We start from the raw sequence: 6,492 nt of genomic DNA on the forward strand, positions 1-6,492 counted from the left end.
CTCATATGTAAAACATGAATCTGATCGTGCCTCACACCACATACTAAAACTCGTGCACAGACACTTATAGTGCCTTTATTTGTAATTGTTGAAAACTGGAAACAACTGTGGTCTGACAGCAAGTGATGAAACAACCATGTATCATGGAATATCATGTGGCAATGCAAAAGGGGCAAACTATGGATAAAATGTAGCCATTTAGATGGATTTCAGAAGAATTATGTCAACTGGGCAAAGTATTGTGCAAAGTTTATACACTGTGTGAGTCCACTCATATAGCAATCTTGATATGACAAAACTATAGAGAAGGAAAAAATTAATATTTGCAATGGATTAGGGAGGAGAAAATAGGGAGGGTTGTGGCTACAAAAATCTTTCTGTTGTGGTGCAGCAGGGTAAACTGCTACATCTGAGGCCAGCATGTCCTGTGGGTGCTGGTTCAACTCCCGGCTGCTCCTCTTCTGATCCAGCTCCCTGATAATGCTCCTGGGAAACAATGGAAGATGGCCCAAGTGCTTGGACCCCTGCTCCCATGTGGGAGAATCAGATGGAGTTACAGGTTCCTGGCTTCAGCCTGGCCCAGATCCTGCCATTGTGGCCATTTGAGGAGTAAACCAGCAGATGCAAGATCCCTCTCTCTCTCTCCCCCTGCCACACCTCTGTCATCTGTCTCTCCCCTCTCTGTAACTCTTTCAATTAAATAAACGTTAAAAAAAAGCATTCTGTATCTTACCTGTGGTTGTGGTAACACGAATCTACACACATGAGAACTTTGATTATAACTAAATAAGTGTGCGAACACACACAGAAATTAGTCCATAATTTGATAAAAGCTGGATATTAATTGTATTCATGTCAATCGCCGGGTTATGATACTATTCTATATGTATGCAAAAATTTGCCACTGTGAGATACTGTATGAAGAACATATAGAATCTGTCTGTATTTATGTGTGTGAATCTACAATCATGCCAGAAGGAAAATTGAGAAATAAAGTCTTTAATAAGAAAAGGAACAGCCAAATGAATCGTGGGTAAAAATAACTCCAACCCACATTTCACCAAAGAAGAGTTATGAATGGCGAAGCGTGTCATGATGTTCAGCACCATCAGTCACTAGTTAATGGGAATGAAAATCACAATGAGATTCCATGATGCACAAAACAGAATGAACAAAATTAGAAAGACCACGTCTTAACTGTTGATGAGGGTTTGAAGTAACTAGAACTCTCATGCACAGGAAATGCGGTATTCAAAATGTAAGCCTATACCTTTGACCTAGGCTTGCTACTCCTTGGTACGAAAGCCAACGTTCATACAAAAAAAAGTAATGAAAACATCTAGCCATAGGAAGATTTGTGCATAACCGTTCACAGCCCTTTCATTTGTAATATGCAAAGCCTGAAGCCGCTCCAATGTCCATGAGCAGAAAATGGAGCAAACGCACTATAGTATATCTGACCACCCAGCCATGGACAAGAAGAACTCATACAGATACCGATACATACAGAACAGATACAGATACAGATACCACAGCCCCGCATGCCTCTCAGAACACAGCCCACACTGTTTGATTCCATTGACATTAGGTGCTAAGATCTGCAAAATAATGTATAGCAACACAAAACCAGTCTGTGGCTGCCTGAGCCGGGGGTGGGCTGGGCGGTGGGGGGGGGGGAGCCTTGAGGACACCTTTGAGGGCAATCAGTAGGCTCCTCCTCGTGACCAGAGGAGGGGATTGTACAGGCTTATCCAGGTCAAATGTAGCAAAGCGTGCGCTTCCGAGAGGTTGTGTTTACTGGTTTTCAACCAGACTTCAACGAAGCCACTAAAAAGTCATGCCACGGTGCCACCTGGGGCGGTCTGGAGCCAGGAGCACACTGCCATCTGAACAAGAGGAGAGCCTGGCTGCTGTTACAAGAGGCAGCGTGTGAACGCTGATAAACACTCGGCCTTTCTGCTGCCCGTTCTGCTGGGTTTCCTCATTTATGCTTCTGCCTCCAAATCCCAGCGGGGTGGCAGGCAGCCACAAACAGTCCTCAAAATGAAACAACTAGGAAGCGAACGGCGCAGCAGGTGAAGCCGCCACCTGCAGCTCCAGCATCCCACATGGGCGCCGGTTCGAGTCCCGGCTGCTCCACTTCTGATCCAGCTCTCTGCTGATGGCCTGGGGAAGCAGCAGAAGATGGCCCAAGTGGGATGAAAATGCCACTAAGCACTTTCACTTGGGCCCTTGCAATGCCCTGGGGATGCTCAGCATCCACCCTGTCTTCTAGCAGGGAAAGTGAGAGACGCAGAAGGGAGACGGTGCGCAGGGGAAAGCTGGGGGTCTCCAAGGACCTGGTTCGTGGTGTGGGTGGGGAGAAACGATCCAGTGCCTGGTGACGCAGCTCACTCAGCTCTGCCTTGAGCATCATCCTGGGGGTTGCAGATCTGTAAGCTTCTTCGGAAGCGAGGAAAGGCAAAGAGGTGGCCCCCATGGATGGACAGAACTACGAGAACAACTGTTAATGTGAGTGGGAGAAAGTGCGTTTGGATCCCCGATGCCTGAAAGCACGTATAAAGAAGTCCCGTGGGGGCTGGCGCTGCGGCTCACTAGGCTAATCCTCCACCTAGCGGCGCTGGCACACCGGGTTCTAGTCCCGGTCGGGGCGCCGGATTCTGTCCCGGTTGCCCCTCTTCCAGGCCAGCTCTCTGCTGTGGCCAGGGAGTGCAGTGGAGGATGGCCCAAGTACTTGGGCCCTGCACCCCATGGGAGACCAGGAGAAGCACCTGGCTCCTGGCTTCGGATCAGCGCGGTGCACCAGTCGCAGCAGCCATTGGAGGGTGAACCAACAGCAAAAGGAAGACCTTTCTCTCTCTCTCTCTCTCTCACTACTCACTCTGCCTGTCAAAAAAAAAGAAAGAAAGAAAGAAGAAGAAGAAGAAGTCCCGTGGGGATTACCAAGTGAAATATGGAAAGAAATGTTCAAATGCCCACAAGATAATAGAGAACATCAGAGCAGCATGGAGTTTTATCTGAAAAGCACAGAAATAACAAGAGCCAACAAATAAATGAAAATAAATGAGTAGGACAAGAAAAAATACGTCAAAGAACTTATTTTTTAAAGTGGTTACCAAATATATAAAGATATTAGTAAATTTTCCAAAAAACAATCATTGTTTCCTCTGTAACATCAGGTCGTATTCTATTATTATCATGATAGGTCTATAGCGCCATTGTTTTCAGAGTAAAGATTTATCACATCAAAAAAAATAAAGACCCAAAAGTTCATATATAAAGAAAAAATTGAGTTTACCACGTGAAGTATGAAAAATTGTGGGTTAAGAAATAATAAAAAGATAGCCTTTTATTATATTTTATGTGTTTATATTTTCATTTATGTTTTTATAGTTTCATTTATATTTTTATATGTTCACATATTAAACAAAAGAGTAGCTCTGAATCTGTTGTGGGCTAGGTTGGGCCTAAATTTCTATTTCAGGTTCTTGCCGTTTATGTAGAGAATAAGTGCAGGCACAACCACTACACACAGGTGATAAGGCTTATTCATCACGGAGTGAGAAGAATACACAGGGGCAGAGGGCTTTATGTAGGGAGAGTGGGCCAGGAAGGGGAAAGAGGGCTTTATGTAGGGAGAGTGGGCCAGGAAGGGGAAAGAGGGAGCCTGTTAGCCTGCTTTCCCCAGTCCACCAGGAGAGACAGGGAGAGAGAGCCCCCTCCCCTTCACCAGGCTTCTTAAGAGCTTAGAAAATGGGAGTGGTTACACAGTACTACCCCCAGGTCCCAAGTAAGGGGAGGTGCATCCTGGGAAAGGGCTCGTCTGAGTGACAGGTGGGTTGATATGGTAACAAGGAGGTATTGGGGGGGGTGTGACTTCCAGCTCATGAACTTAAAATATCTGTCTGACTTGTCCCACATCAAATCTGTATAAAGGCTTTCAAAAACGAGACTAAAAAATAAATTAACAAGTAAAATGGCAACAAATGGTGTCCATTCACAAGAAAAGCAAATGACCAGTAAACACAATGTATGGATAGATACAATCTATCTTTGATCTTTAATGAAAAGGAAACTTTATATCATCCAAAAGTTCCGTATTTGGGACATACACTAGAGCATAAAAGTCACTGTTTCAGGCTATTAATCCCTGGAGAAAGTAAATCGTGGCTGGCCTGGCAAAGCAGAGTGCAGCTGCCGTGGGCCGCTTCCTGCAGTCAGGAAGTTTCTCACTGAACATCAGGGCTGCTCCAGTTCCTTCAGACACCTTCCCCAGAGCAACCAGCAAAGCTGAGCGTGTTACTGAGTCCGAGCTCATCTGCATGCATCAGAAAAAAAAAAAAAAAAGCCAAGAATTCAACAGCAAGATGGTGAAGCGAAGAATAAGGTTTATTTACAGTACCAGCTAAGTGAGGAGAGGCTAGTGGTGTAGGTGAGAGACAATCAGGGATTAGAGAAAGAACTGGAGGAAATGCGTCAACACCACCCCCTCCCCACCCCGGGCTGCCTCTAAAGACCTCCCAGACTGAAGCTCACAACTGCTACTGTAGCAAGGCTGCAGCTGCAGCCGGCTGTGGCCGAAAGTATCCAACATGGAAACCATCTTGCCCACGGTTGTGACAGGCTGCTTTTAACGACTCTGAAGTGTTACCAGCTAGCATTGGGCCTAAATTCGTTTTCCAGGTTCTTGCCTTTTACTTAGATTTCTAAATACAGACCCAAACATGGCACACAGTGTGATAAACTTTACCTACAAAGTGAGAAAAATACATAGGCCCATTAGGGCTTTATTAGGAGAGAATGAGGCCAAAGAAAGGGACTTATGATCTGCCAGCATCCCGTATGGGTATCAGTTTGAGTCCCAGCTGCTCCACTTCTGATCCAGCTCTCGGCTGTGGCCTGGGAAAGCAGTGGAAGATGGCCCAAGTCCTTGGGCCCCTGAACCCACGTGGGAGACCTGGAAGAAGCTCCTGGCTCCTGGCTTCTGATCGGCACAGCTCTGGCCATTGCGGCCAATTGGGGAGTGAACCAGTTGATGGAAGACCTCTCTTTCTCTCTCCCTCTGCCTCTGCTTCTCTCGCTGTGCAACTCTAACTTTCAAATAAATAAATATTTTTTTAAAAAAATTGTGTCTGTGCATATCTCTCTACCTCCTCCGGCAGGCAAGACCTGGGTAAGAGCCTATTTGCAAGAAAGTCAAACTGCAAGTGGAATTCCTCTAACGACTGAGGTTTCTACGTGCAGGGCCAAGCAGAAACCTTACGACCCAAAGGTTAAGATAGCAAAGAGACGGGTGCCATGGCTCACTAGGCTAATCCTCCGCCTTGTGGCGCCGGCACACCGGGTTCTAGTCCCGGTCGGGGCACTGGATTCTGTCCTGGTTGCCCCTCTTCCAGGCCAGCTCTCTGCTATGGCCCGGGAGTGCAGTGGAGGATGTCCCAAGTCCTGGGGCCCTGTACCCGCATGGGAGACCAGGAAAAGCACCTGGCTCCTGGCTTCAGATCAGTGCAGCGCAAGCCGCAGCGGCCATTGGAGGGTGAACCAACGGAAAAGGAAGACCTTTCTCTCTGTCTCTCTCTCTCTCATACTGTCCACTCTGCCTGTCAAAAATTAAATAAATAAAAAAAAAAGATGGCGAAGAGGAGGAAAGTATTTGAAAGCAGTGATGCAAAGCTCTTTCCCCTTGCTTCAAGAGAATCCTGCCAGAGTGAATACAGCAATGATTGCCAAGTTCGATTCCAAGAAAGCTGTCCTCCAGCAATGGTTTTCTAAAGAGAATACAAGGGTACTTCAGAAAGTTTATGAGAAAAAATGGAATTAAAAGATAAGCTTATTTTGTTGCAAAAAAGTTTATGCATACTTTTTTCATAATATGCACTTTCCATAAGTTTTTAATTTTGTTAATTTTTAAAAGATTTATTTATTTATTTGAAAGCCAGAAATGCAGTGAGGGGGAGATAGAAAGATCTTCCATCTGCTGGTTCATTCCCGAAATGGCTGCAATGGCCAGGGCTGGGCGAGGTCGAAGCCAGGGGTCAGGAGCTTCCTCCAGGGTTCCCACATGGGTGCAGGGGCCCTAGTACTTGGGCCATCTCCTGCTGCCTTCCCAGGTGCATTAGCAAGGAGCTAGATCAGAAGCAGAGCAGCCAAGCCTCAAACTGGCACCTATGTGGGATGCTGGCATCGCAGGTGGAGGCTTAACCATCTATGCCATAGTGCTGACCCATAATTTTGTTAATTTTTAAAAAAAGATTTATTTGAAAGGGAGGGAGAGAGAGAGAGAATCTTCCATCCATTGGTCCACTCCCCAAGTGGCTGCAAAGGCCAGGACTGGGCCAAGCTGAAGCCAAGAGCCCTGATCTTCATCTTGGGTGGTGTGGGTGGCAGGGACCCAAGCCCTTGGGCCATCTTCCATTGCCTTCACAGGCACATTAAGAAGGAGCAGGCTAGGAAGTGGAGCAAGCCAACCATTCAATATTGGATGCTAACTAG

This window comes from Oryctolagus cuniculus, chromosome 1 (genome assembly GCF_051225735.1).
Source record: "Oryctolagus cuniculus isolate XC-2025 breed Fujian yellow rabbit chromosome 1, ASM5122573v1, whole genome shotgun sequence".
Lineage (NCBI taxonomy): Eukaryota > Metazoa > Chordata > Mammalia > Lagomorpha > Leporidae > Oryctolagus > Oryctolagus cuniculus.